Source organism: Jaculus jaculus, chromosome 11 (genome assembly GCF_020740685.1).
Source record: "Jaculus jaculus isolate mJacJac1 chromosome 11, mJacJac1.mat.Y.cur, whole genome shotgun sequence".
Lineage (NCBI taxonomy): Eukaryota > Metazoa > Chordata > Mammalia > Rodentia > Dipodidae > Jaculus > Jaculus jaculus.
The window spans coordinates 56,689,180-56,702,907 of NC_059112.1; the positions used below are offsets into that span (position 1 = coordinate 56,689,180).

A 13,728-nucleotide genomic window follows, 5' to 3' on the forward strand; every position below is an offset into this window, starting at 1 on the left:
GAACTACAGTGGCCACTCAAGGCTGCAGGGTTGGCCAGATACCCCCATCTGACTGGCAAACTGAGGCCTTAGGTCCAGGGCAGGAGGATGACAGGCCTTGAGAGGACACCATGGGCACTAGGACAGTGCCATATGGGCATTGGGGAGGCAGATGCCCTTGGCCTAGGGCAAGAGGCCATAGTGGCCTGAGGGTGTAAGTAGGCTCAACCCTCTGTTGGCTGGGTGGTGTGCACGGCGCCATCGGGCAGATGACTTAATCACAGGCGGGCTTTGTCCCTGGGCATTGGCCCCCCCTACCCGGATCCTCCGCCTGGTCTGGCCACCGGCCTTACACCCCCCACCCCCACCCGGCTCCTAGCAACCTGCAGCCAAGCATGGGCAAATTTGGGAGGGCTGGGGGCTTTCACCACCAGGCCTGGGAACAGCACGGGGGTGGCCATGGGGCGCGGCCAGGGCGGATCCACCCTGGGCTGGCCTCTGGGGACACCCGCCCAGCCTGGCCCGTGCCAGCCCCTGAGGAGGGCATCCTGGGAGTGGCCATGGCTGGCATACTGGCAGAGGAGGTACCAGGGCCAGAAGCCCGGAGTATTGTATGCAGCAGCCTTCCTCTCTTCCTGGGGCTCCCACCCGCCTGATCCTGTCATAGCCTTAGAAAGAAAGACAAAGGCCCTAAGAGGCCGAGGGAGGGCCAGGACAGAAGCAGGAGATGGAGTTTTAATGGGAGCGGAGGTGGCTCGTTAACCCTATCAGGCCCTCACACTGGGCCCACCCAATGCTGGCCATACCTCCACCCAGCCCTCCTGCTGCCCCTATCACTGACCAAATGAGGCTCAGGGAACAAGAAACAAGAAGCAATCTTATCTCCAGAGTCAGGGTGAGGGGTCTTGTAGATTGTTCCCCAGCCCCTGCTGGAGATGCAGAGCATGCTATTCAGTGGGTCATGGCTAGACCTGGGCCGGGAATACAAAAAGCCCATCTGCCACATCACTTTCCTCTGTACTTGGACTTCCCTGTTTCCTGACCTCAGAACTGAACTACAACCTGAGTGTTGCCTGCACATGGAACCTGCCCTCCACCCTACTGGAAGCCCTGACAGAACCCACCTGGATGGGATTCTGTATTCCCTGCATTCCTCCCCACTCCCCAAAGATCTACCTCCGGAAGGTGGAGGAAACTCAGAGTCAATTGTGAACTGGATGTGAAAAAGTACAGGTACCAGCCACCAGGTCATTCCTCAAAGGATGGAGGCCCTGCCTTAGTTTCCTCATCTCTAAAAGGGGTATGTCGCCATGGAGGAGGCAGGTGTTTTGAGGCATGAGTGAGGGGGACTAGTCAATCCCAGAAGGGGCTGGTGACACAGAAGGCATGTTGGTGTCTTGACAGGAAGGAGCCCTAAGGGTTAAAAGGAGCCCTAAGGGTTACCCCAACAGCTCTGCTTAAAGTTCTCACAGAAAAAGGGGAGCAGCTCTGTGTAGTAGTGCACGCCTTTAATCCCAGCACTTGGATCACCATAGTTCAAGGCCACCTTGAGACTGTATAGTGAGTTCCAGGTCAGCCTGTACTAGAGTGAGACCCTACCTTGAAAAATTAAAAAAAAAAAAAAATAGAGTTGGAGAGATGGCTTAGCGGTTAAGCACTTGCCTATGAAGCCTAAGGACCCAGGTTTGAGGCTCGATTCCCCAGGATCCATGTTAGCCAGATGCACAAGGTAGCACATGCATCTGGAGTTTGTTTGCAGTGGCTAGAGGCCCTGGCGCACCCATTCTCTCTCTCTAGCTGCCTCTTTCTCTATCTGTTGCTCTCAAAATAAATTTAAAAAAATCAAAAATTTAAATAATTAAAAATTAAAAATCAAAAGAAAAGAGAAAGAGGGGAGCAGTTTGAAGCCCCATCAGACATGCATGGCAATCCATAAACAGCAGAGACTGGAAGTGAGCAGCCCCTCCAGGGAGAAAACCAGATAGGGTAGGGCTGTTCATGGAGGGACTTCCTGGGAGAGAGGTGCAGATGTTGGAAGGGAGAGAAGCCCTCAAGAGTGCTGATCTCCCCACTTCCCAATACTCCGCCCCAGTAGGACTGAAGTCAGTACTAGACAGGGAGATTAAGGCCCAAGGAGAGTGACATCTCTGTAGACCTGCACTTGCCCCTGGTTTTGGGTCCCTGTTCAGAAGGGCTGCTAACCTGATGATGCCTTAGCAGACAAAGAGCAGAAGATACCAACTGAGCAAATAGGCAGGTGTGATCAGGGAAGGGTGAGCCTTGCCCAGGTCTGGTGAGGTGCCAGACCATGGACAGACAGAATAGACAGAGACAAGGGATAATCCAATAGAGTGGTGGCACCCAGAAAGAGGTGAGGCCTTAGCTATGGGATGTCCTGCAAATTTGGTGGGCAAGATCAGAGGACTCAAGGAACAGGTCTGAAGTGCTTGGGGGGCGGGGAGGGGGGGAGAGACAGGAAGCAGAGCCATCAGCTGCTATGAGGTGAGGGATCAAAGTAGCCCAGTGAAGTTCCAGAAGCCCAGTGAAGATGCCCAATAGCAGGATCCAGGTGCAGATACTGCTGAACACATTGGCCTGAGTGAATGGAAGTGGGAGCCTTGTGTGTGCTCATTTGTCACAGAGGTGGGCTGGCATCTGCAGTGCTGCCAGGATGGATCTCGGTTGTGGGTGCTGACATCAGGTATGCCTTGTTCCTACACAGGATCACAGCGCTGGTTCTCCCTGGATCCTGCCCCAGCTCTGCTCACCACAGTGCCCCACCTCCAGGTCTGATCCTTTTGAAGGAGGCTGGCCATAGGACAGCAACCTCACCTTTCACTCCTTAGCGGTGGGATGTCTTCAGATGGGGTGTGGCCCCCAGGAGACCCTGCCCACACTGGCCACTCAGAGAGCTTGACTTAGGACATCCCACTGGAGGAAGCAGAACTCCCACTCCATAGCCATGTCTTCTCACCAGTGGAATAGGCCAGGGGCCCAAAGTCATGGGGGCCAACAGGCCTGGCAGGTCAGGGGTTTGGCTGCCTGTTGCCAAGGCACAAACAGCCTGGTTTGTTTTCACCCACAGGGTTCCTCGGAGTTTCCAAATGTCTGAATAAGGAACGTGGCCCTGGAGGGAGCCTGCGGCTGTGAATGGAGCCTGTGAGCCGTGCTCCCGCTGACTGGGGGGCCAGGATAAAGGGCCCCAGTCATGCCTCCGGGCTGGCCCAGCGCGAGTGCTCTAAGTTGAAGCTATAAATTACCCATGGCCTCGGCCAGCGCCACCGCAGGGCGGGCGGGGCAGCCAGGAGGGGGCTCAGCCTCTGTAAATTGGCCCTTTCACCGCTGGAGGCCTCATACGAAAGAAAAACTTTGTTTTATTAAAGCAACATCAGGGCTGTGGCTGCCCGGCCAAGAGGCGCCAACAGTGGGGCTGGGCACCCAGCAGGCAGGGGGCGGTTGGGGGGACTCCTACCACACTGGGGCCTCACAGAAAGGCCCCTTCAGCAGTGGTGGGCTCCCGGCCTGGACAGGGTTGAGGGGCTTACCGTTGTACCACAGGCTCGTGAACTTACCCTGGCCCCCACAGAAGAGAGCTTGTTTGGACCTGCCAGCGCTTCAATCCAGCCTGTGCCTGGCCCATTAGGGCCCAGAGACGGGGTCCCAGAAGTGCCACATCACTCAAGTGAGCTGAGTCTTCCTGTCTGCTTAGGCTGAAAGCTGGGAAGAATGAAGAAGTTTCAGGGAGGAACCTAGCCCATGGCTCAGCATAGTGAGCTCAGGCTCTGCTCAACAGAGTGGGCATTTTCCTGCCCCACCGAGACAGTAAACACTCCTAGGGTCAGGAGTAGCCAGGGGAACAAAGAAAGGAATATGAATGTTGAGAGCTTAGAATAGTTAGACAAGAGCTTGAGAGATGGTTCAGCAGTTAAGCGCTTGCCTGCAAAGCCTAAGGACCCAAGTTCAATTTCACAGTACCCATAATGCCAGAAGTACAAGGTGGTATGGTATATGTGTTCTGGAGTTTCCTTACAGTAGCTAGAGGCCCTGGTGCCCATTCTCTCTTTCTATCTGTCTCTCTCTCAAATAAATAAATTAATTAAAAAAAATAGCCTGGGCTAGAGTGAAACCATACCTCAAAAAAAGAAAAAAAAAAAAAAAGCTGGGCATGGTGGTGCACGCCTTTAATCCCAGCACTCAGGAGGCAGAGGTAAGAGGATCACCACGTGGCCACCCTGAGACTATGTAGGGAATCCCAGGTCAGCCTGAACTAGAGGGAGACCCTACCTCAAAAAGCCAGAAAAAAAAAAAAAAGACAAATTAAGTGGAATGAGTGGAAACTAGGTGAATTCATTCTACTCTTCTCATAGCCACAATGATCTGGGATCCTTCAAATCCAGTGAGAACATGGGTAGAGACTCAGTCATGATCATGGGCCTCTGGAGTCTTTGGGCCTTCTGCCCACACCTCATCCCTCAGGAGACCCATGGCAACCCCATCCTCACAGGTGCTTGTTTCTACAGCAGCTCCCCACAGAGCAGAGTCAGCCTTCTGCCCATTGCTCTCAGGCCCCAGCCTCCTTATGTAGTCTCAGGGTGGCCTCGAACTCATGGTGATCCTTTTACCTGTGCCTAAAAGTGTTGGGTGTGCTACCATGCCTGGCTTTTTTTTTTTTTTTTTTTTTTTGAGGCTTTGCTTCTTATCAGTGAGGTTTCTTCCAAAAACTTCTTCCTCCCAAAAAAGCAGCAAAGCCTCAATGACTCTAAGGTACATAGCACCAGGGCTATTCCAGTCCTAGTGAGGAGGTAGGGGACATGGAGTGCAGGCCATGGGGTGCTCAGCCTCATGGACACCACATAACATGGGATCTGATTCAAGGGCTAGCAAGAACCATAGCAGGTTCGAAGTGCTGTAGGGATGGGAAGAACTATCTGGCTGCTGAGGGCACAGGTCCGGATGCCAGCCAGAAGGGGAGTGCAAGGCTGGTTCAGGGTCGCACACAGTGGAATCCCAGACCTTTGCAGGTCAGCCCTGGGTCAGTGTGCTACAGAGTCACACCTTCTGGTCCCCTACACTGCCCTGGGGCTACTTCTGATGTGGTGGGCAGAACCCAGGCAGATGGGGGGGGGTAGGTCCTACCAGGACACCAGAGAGCAAGGCCTGGGAGGTGGCAGTGCCCACAGGGACCGTCCTGCCCCCAGTTGCCACCCAAGAGATGAAAAGCTCTGAACCCCCCCCCCCCGGCGGCCCCGCAGTGTCCTTTGAAGGCTGTGGGAATGCCCACAGGCTACATGAGTGCCAGGCACGGGGAGGGGGCTACTGGATGGAGCTCTGACCCATGTGAGATGCCAGTGTATGGGGGGGAGGCAGAAAATACCATTCTCCTTTACTTAGCCGCAAGCATACTTCATACATAACTAGTGCCTGTGTTTTCTCATCTGGAAGGCTAGTAGAGACCCCAGGAATTTGGTAGTGGAGGGTCAGCAGTGGGCCTGAATGACCTAGGCTCAGCCAGAAGCCATAGGGACCAGAAAACTAGGCTCAGAAGCCTCTTCCTAGTCTCTACTCACAGGTCCATGGTGCCAAGACAGGCTGGGATCCCTACCTACACAGTAGTCAGGACAAAAGCAGTCCTAGTCCAGGATGCCTCATGAGTCCAGTCCCTTACAGATAGGATGGCCTGTCTTGGAGTCTTCGCCCGCCCTGCCTCTAGCTCTGCCCCTGGCTCTAGGCCCACAGAAGGCTTGAATCCTGGCTGCCACCAGGGATGGGGTGGACAGGGGCGGGGCCTGTCGCTCCCTGGGGTGGGGCCAGGTCTGGAATGTTTGCCCTCAATGTTTGTCCTGGGGGGAGGTGTGCGCAGGTCTGGGCTCAGGGTGAGGGAGCTGGGTCTACAGCTTGGTCAAGCCCGGGAGGCAAACAGACCCTCATCCATCGAGCCGGGATGGGAAATTCCTGGGCCGACCCGGAGACCAAAAGAAAAAAAAAAAAAAAGGTCCTTCCTGTCTCCTGGCCACTTCTGGGCCCGCGCGCAGCCCACACGTTCGGGCCCAGCCCGCTCTGCCCCCGCGCGCCGCCCCCTCCCGGGGCTTCCCAGCCCGGCGCGGAGATTATGCAAATCCCCGGCGGCTCCTTAATTAAATCCCTAACGAGGCGCTGGGGCCGGTCCAGGGGCGGCGCTGAAAGCCGGGGTCACGCTCCGAAGGGGCCGCTGTCTGCGCCGCGAGGGGCCCGAGCCCGCGCGGGCCTGGGAGCCGCGCACGGAGGCCCGGCCCGGCCCCCGGCCTCGTGTGGGCGCCGCTCCGCGTCCAGTCGCCGTACCACGGCGCGCGGGCCAGTCCCAGGCGTGGAGGCCGCGGGCTGGGAGGCCATCGGGGCCGGGCCCCCCGCGCCCTGCGGTCCCCTTTCAGGCGGCTGTTGTTGGGCCAACAGCTCGGGCCGCGGCCGCCTGAAAGGCCGGGATTAACGAACATTAGCGGCCTTTGAGCTGCGCCCGGGGCGCCCCTTCCCGGCCACGCCCCGCACGGCCGAGCCGAGCCCCCTGCGACTCCGCGCGCGCACTCTGCGGCTGGGGCACAGCAGGGAGCTTGGACCGTGATGTCCACCGGGCCGAGTCGCCCTCCAGGGCACTCCCTTTACCTCTTCCTTAGCTACCTGGGGAGGTCCCAGTCCCCTGGTCTTCTCGAGAGGGATGGTGGGTACTTCCCACTAGGCCGCCTTAGCCGGGCTCCACTTCCAGGCCTTGGCTTCTAACCATCCTTAACGTCTGGAGCAATGCCCCCTCCAGGCAGGCTACTGGATTTCCCAAGCTTAGCTCTAGGTTCTGTCCTTTGTCCTTTTTCTCCCTGTCGACTTGGCCCCAGGAGTAGAGGTTGAAGTAAGCAGGCCTTCACCTTTTGTCTCACGTTATTTCTGATTTAGGGAGCAATGGCTCCCTAAGAAGTTCCTGATGGGAGGACACCGTCCCCACACAGAACTCAGAGGCGACTTCCTTTTCACTGTATCCCACACAGGGAGGTCAGAGTAAATTAGGGAAGGGAAGTATTATTTTTCATTTACAGATGAGGGAGAGAAGGCAGAGTGCTGAAACAGCCCAGGATCCCACGTCAGTAGATCTAGAGGAGCACTTGAACCCCACACTCTGGATCTCTCTTCTGGCTTTCACCTGACCCAGCTCTCTCCAGGGGTGGGATCTGAACCTGGGCAGCATTCACAGCTGGTTCTGCAGACCCCAGGTTCTGCTGTGGTTGGCCTCCCTTTCCTGAACCTCCATTTAGTTCTTTCGATGATGGGGACCACCTCAAGAGCCCACCTGCCTCCTGAGACCTACCTTCAGCCACCTAACCTTGTGGACTCGTAAACGCATGCCCCTACATGCCCCACACACACCTGCAGCTCACAAGTGCCCCTGCCCCAGGAGAGTAAACATCTTTACCAGAGGAAGTAGTAGGCTCTAAGAGAAAAAAATGTGGCCAAACCTGACCCAGGCAAGCCTGTGGAGAACTGGCTGCCCCAGGCAGCCCCCACTCTTAACACCCCAGAGTTGTCACGTTGTCTTCTCAAGCTTGGTGGTAAGACATTAAGAGTTCCCACCCACAGGCTGGCACCCTCATGGATAATAGAGAGGGGTAGGTGGGTACCCTGTGGCAGGGCAGGTGTAGGTTGGTGCTAGTGTGTGTACACGCAGGTGGGTTGCTGGGAGTCCTGGAGAGGTTTCCTCAGAGCCTAAGGGCCTCATCTGCCCCATCTGTCCTGTGATCATGTCTGAGAGAAAACCAGGCTGCCTCACTTGTATAATGACAGTCTAGTCTGCCATCTCTGTTGCCTTGTGTCCCTACCCAGTGCACAGGGAGCAGGTATGGGCTTGAGGGGGTGTCCTAGCTATGTGGAGGCTCTGTGGGGTCCTCTGATGGCTAACGTAGAAGTCTGCTGGGACCCTCTAACCTGTGCCCCACCTGGGTGACTCTGAGCCAGGAAGTCTGTCTCTGCTAAAGGAAGGAGTCTGTGACCAACTCTGACTCCTTTGCCTCTGGAATGGCACAGTGAGGCAGGCCTAAGCCCCATGGGCCCCCACCCTTCTGGCCATGACAAGGACAGCCTGGCCAAATCCTATGGCTATGAGAAACCACAGGAGCCTGGGGTTTGCTTTGGGAAACCTGATCAAATAATGACAGGGTTGGTGTGGGGTAGCTGACTGAGGGGAGCCACCCCACAATGGGCCATAGGCAGCTGAGGACCCCTATGTCTCTGCCACTGAGGCCCCCTGCCTGGAACCCCTGCCACAACCTCTCACCACCAGCTTGGCCAGCCTCATTCCACTGTTTCCCTCCAGAACTGTTGGAAGGTCTTGGGTTGGTTCTTTGGTGTCTTCTGAGATATGTGGCCAAAAGGAGGCTGTGCCCTGTGCATGATCAGCATGTACCAGGCTGGGGCCCTTTTCTCTCCATCTAAGTGAGACAGCAAATGATCAGTTGTGGGAAAAAAGAGTAACAGTCCCAAGGGTCCCAGAGCTGTTGCTTCTCCCAGGCCTTCTGGAGTGCTCAGGGCCTATCGTCCCATATGTAGAATTCCAGAGTCTCTGCTACATCTCATTCAGGTCTATGCTTTGTCAGCCCATGCAGGAAACAGCCTACAGGACAGAAACAGCCTTCAGAAGTCCTGGGGACTCTGGTGTGCTGGTCACACCCTGGCATCCACCACAAATCTGGATATGTTCCCCAAACACCCTGTGAGCCCAGCTTCCAGAAGGGAATATTGAAGAAGGCGCCAGCATGCAAGGATAGCCTGTCACCTTGACACAGAGAATGAGGGCAGAGGATGGCCAGTGTGGACACAGTACTTTTGGGCACTGGGCACATCAAGCAAGTCAGGCCAAGTAGGCTCTGGGGCTGGATGGGCCTGCACCAGAATGAGCACCCCTCGCCGGGGTGGGCAGTTTTAATTACCGCTCGCTGGGCCCATTCAGCTCTTGCTAATCTGGGGCCGCCACTGCGGGCAGCTCAAGCGGGCGCCCCCTCCCCCTGCGGCCCCGGGCACGGGGTCCCCGGGTTCTCACGTCCTGCCGGCCCCAATTAAAGCGAGCACGGCAGGGCTGCCGCTGCGCTAATGAGCTCTGTGGGCCGCTGGGCTCAGCGCCAGGGGGTGCAGGGCGGGGGTGGAAGGAGGAGTCCTTGGAAGGGTGACTTGGGTCCATTCCCAGGGAGAGGACCAAAGGACACCCCCCCAACGCAACTTTGCTACCTGGCAGACTGAGCTCTTTGTCCGTCTGCACCCGCTCCCAGGAGGTGCTCCTGTCTGGGTGAGGCCCTTACCTAGTGAATGGCACCCTGCAAGCTGCAGAACTGCACTTGAGAGTCAGGATGGCCAGGACCTGGCAGGAGTCGAACTTCCTGAAGGCCATGTGAACAGCTAAGGGGTGCAAGATGTTGGGGCGGATTGGACCCTGAAGTCAGAGGCCCTTGCTCTGCATCTCTACATAGTTGTAGGGAGAAGAGCAAGACCAGGGGATTTGCTGGAGGCACTAAAGCCCATCTGGGGTGCCCACCTATGACTGTGAGACCCCTGGGGGCCTCAGTGGATTTTGCAAACCAGCGCCAAGGACCTTCCGGCCAGTCTGGAACTGCGGCTTGGGTCTCCAATTTGAGTCCCTATGGCATGCAGCTCTGATACAACATTCATGGTGGGGGCCATGGAAGGAGGGTCCTGGCCAGATTGGATGCTGGCAGGCCAGGACAGACAGCTGATGGGTGCTGGCAAAAGAATTGTATGTTAATGGAATGGTGACCATCAATACTGGGAGCACCCCCATTCTGCTTTCTCTGCTTGCTGTGCTGTACTGTGTGACCTTGAAAGGGGCCACCCTTTGTGGGCTTCTAGAAACTAGATTTGGCCCAGTGGAGCCAGCACAGTGGCCAAGGGTCCCTTCCTTCCCCTCACTCAACCTGCTCAGTGCTGGGGCCCTGTGGTTTTGCTGCAGTGCAGCCTCTCTGTCATCCTCCACTTGTGTAGACTTTGAAGAAGGGTAAGTCTGGGCCTTAGCAGGCAGATACCCAGAGAAGAGCAACAGGCAGCCTTTGGGGGTTTCAGGTAGGAGTGAGGTTGGCTGAGCCTATAGGCCCCAGCTTTTCAGTTCCAGCAAAGTGTGTCAAGACCCTGCCCCTGCTAACCTGGAGCATGCATGGCACCCTGCTTCAGATTGATGGGGGCATTGCTGATGGCATACATAGGAACATGTAGCCCATAGGCAAGTATAGGCCCTAGGCCTAGGAAGGCCTAACCCAGCCTCTGGCAGGATTTGGACTTGGTAAATATCTGTGGTATATGGCAGTGGAGACTGAGTTTGTGTGCAGGGATTTGGTGGCCACAGAATGACCCAGTTTACTGGGAGAGCCAGAGCTGCAGACACAGAAGATTGACTGAAGCTAGCCTACCTCCAGGCCACACAGAGGCGAGCGCCTGTCATACATGCTCAAAGACTAGGGGGGCCTGAGCCCACACCCACTGAACAGTATCCCCAGGCCAGTCTCTGGCTCACTCCTTCCCTGTCCTACGCCCTCTTTAGAGTGGGAAACTGAGGCCACAGGAATGTGTCATGGTCAGCACAAGATGCATATAGTTCCCTTCTCCTGGGTACAGGCTGATGATTGGGAGCCACAAGGGTCCAGGGAGTTGGCATAGATCTCACTCTTTCTCTCCATAGCCTGTTCTCTGGCCACTCTATGCTTGGGGATGAGGGCCAGTGGGCATAAGGATGGTTTGTGTTCTAAAGAGGAAGTCCTCACCCTTTAGTTTCCTCCCCCCTCCAGGTCTCCTGGGGGTCATCAGACTCTGGTGAATTGAGAGTAAGGGAGGTGCCTGGGACCCTCAGTGAAACAGGAACAGTCTGAGTTCCTGAGTGAAGCTGATGGGAGACAGGAAGGGGATGAGCTTCTGGCTTCTAGCCGCCCCTCCCCTGGGCCTTGGCCCTTGGTGCCTCCTCTCTGCCTAGCTAGAGCCTGGTGCCAGCCCTTGTTCTCTGGACAGCCGGTGAGCGGTAGAGGTGTTATCTGTGACAGCAATAGAATGGACATGTCTCGCCCAAAGCAGGTGTCGGCGCCTGGGAAGAGGCCAACTGGAAATTCAACCATGCTCACTGCAAACCTGGAGGCCTATCCCCAGAGACACAGAGATTAGCATGACCCTTGTCCCTATCCCTCCCAAAACTGATCTGTCCCAGATAGAGGCAGGGGCCAGGCACAGGAGCCTGGAAACTTTTCCAGGGTGAGCAGGCCCTGGAAGGCCGGCTTGGGGTTGGAGGCCCCACGGCTTGGTCTCATAGTACGGCATACTCACAATATCCCAGCCTGGGGGGGCCTTCCTGCTCAGGTGGCACCAGATCTGGGACAGAGTTGGGATAGAGGTAGCTCCGGTGTTGGCTTACCTGGTTATTCTCTCACTGCCTCCCTTTTGGTGTCCTGAGCCCAGAGCATCCCCAGGGGTTAGTTGTGGTGGGCCAGCTTACAGAAGGTCTGCCAGACCTCTGCAGTGGTGCTGTCCACCTGGTCCCTGCAGCCTCCCTCACCAGCCACATCTCCTCTCCTTGTTCAGACTCTGACTTAGCTAGAGCCTTATTTAGGAAGCTTTTTGGGGCTGCCCCAACTCTCACCTGACCTCTAGTCCTCATCTCCTCAAAATGGTCCTGTTGGCCCAAACTGGTCTCCTAGGGAGGGTGGTTCAGCCTCTGTTCTGTGCATGGGGGTATTACAGCTGTCCAGATGGAGTGTCCATGTGTTTTGATCCCCCATATGGACAATGCTTGGGGGTAAGGTATCATGAGGACCTGGCCTGTGGCAGCTCATCTTACTGGAATCACAAAACCCAATTGATTCTCACACCCTTAGGAGTGGAGCTGAGTGCAACAGGCTCCAGAACTCTCTCCTGAGACTTGTTCTCCATCCAAAGAAGACAGCCTCAGGCTCTGCATATGTCCCCAGGAATGCCCCTCAGCTCACCTCTACGTCTATATCCCACTGACTACTCCTAACACTTTGTCAATTCCCAAAAGGCAGCTTTGGTTTACCTTGCCTCTTGCCTTTATCCTCCTCCTCTTTTTCTTCTTTCTCTCTTTCTTTCTTTTGGTTTTGGTTTTGTTTGTCAAGGCAGGGTCTCACTCTAGCCCAGGCTGACCTAGGATTCACTCTATAGTCTGAGGCTGACCTCATACTCACAGCAATCCTTCTACCTCTACCTCCCAAGCGCTGGGATTAAAGGCGTGCACCTGTCATGACACGATGATGAGTCAGAAAGGTCACACCTTGCTCTTAGTCCTTGTCAGTGTCATGTTCTGTGGTGCTGCACATGGATTCCTTTAGCAAAAGTGTCTTATTCCTTGATTGAGTTAGAGGCATTTGTCTGAAAAAGGACCAGATCCAGTGGTGCTTTTAGTAAGCTATTGCTCATCCTGTCCTGTTGTGTGGTAGAGGCCCATAAAACCCAGCTGGGTTATAATTCTGTCCCCTAGGTATGCTGGGCCTCAGAGTGAAGATCAGGCTGTCCTGGAATCCAAGTGGCAAGATTGGCCCTAAGAAGCCCCTGCCTGACCACATGAGTATCATGGAACCCACAGATGAGATCCTGCCCACAACCCATCTCAGAACAAAAAGGTGGGAAGCCAGAGCCATGTGCCATGCCTTAGCCAGTCCCTACAGCAAAACAGGGTCTCTCGTTGGCAGCTGCATCTGGAGACTGGATGTTGCTCTATAAAGACATTTAATATAATCTTGCACAAAGACAAAAAAAAAAAGGCATGTACCACCATGTCCAGCTTCCTCCTTCTCTTTGAGATCAGGTCTCAGTGTGTTGCTCAAGCCTCAGACTCTAGAGTGCTAGGATTATAAATGTGCTCCTTCCCTGCTCTCTATTTCGCCCACATGGGCAGGTCCTCATAATTAAGCTGAGACTTGCAGGAACTCCAGGCTATGGACATAGTAGGGGCTTTTGAGAGATGCCCATTATAGCTCTTCTAAGCCCTGCCCTGGGCCACCTTCCATTGGCCTTTGCCAGCTCCCAGGAGAATGCCTCCAGAATGAGCCTAGAGGAGGGTCAGATATGTAGTATCTCTGGGCTGGAGGGATGACTTAACAGTTAAGGCTCATGCCTGTGAAACCTAAGGACCCAGGTTCAATTCTCCAGGTCCCACATAGGCCAGATGCACATGGTGGCACATTGCTGTGGCTAGATACTCTGGCATGCCCATTCTCTCTATGTCTCTCTCTCTGTCTGTTTGTCTGAAATAAATAAATAAATCGTTTAAAAAAGAGATATGTAGTATCTCTGGGAACTCCATCCCACTTGGGCCTTCTACAGTCATCAGCCTAAGGCACCCAAATCACACGGTTTTGGTTTATGAAGGAGCCTCCTGAACTGAGAGTACAGACTATGGTCTCCTACCTATGGTGACAGGCCACTTCAAAGGGTCTCAGGCCATGGGGTCATGCCATGTGGTGGGAAACAAGAGTAGGCTTCTGGATGAGGACTGGTGGAAATAGCACATTGAGTGGTCAGAGTGGCAGCCTAGGGGGTAGTACCCATGGCATTTCCCCAGCCCCGGGTCTGATTTGGGACTCCTTGGTGCCACTACAGCAATCAGCCAAGGGCAACTTGGAGTAGCAGCTTACTGCCCACAATTATGCAAGCCAAGCAGATATCCTGTGGATGACAGAACACTAGGTACCAGCATGGGAGGCTGGGGCTGGTGGATTGAATAGCCCCACA

General features: G+C 55.3%; 1 non-coding gene across 1 annotated transcript; it reads left to right on the forward strand.

Moving 5' to 3' along the window:
* The first annotated feature begins 12,232 nt into the window (after window positions 1–12,232).
* On the forward strand, window positions 12,233–12,376 carry LOC123453438. The gene has a single exon (XR_006632821.1). It is a non-coding gene; the product is annotated as a small nucleolar RNA SNORD15 (small nucleolar RNA).
* The last annotated feature ends 1,352 nt before the right edge of the window (window positions 12,377–13,728 follow it).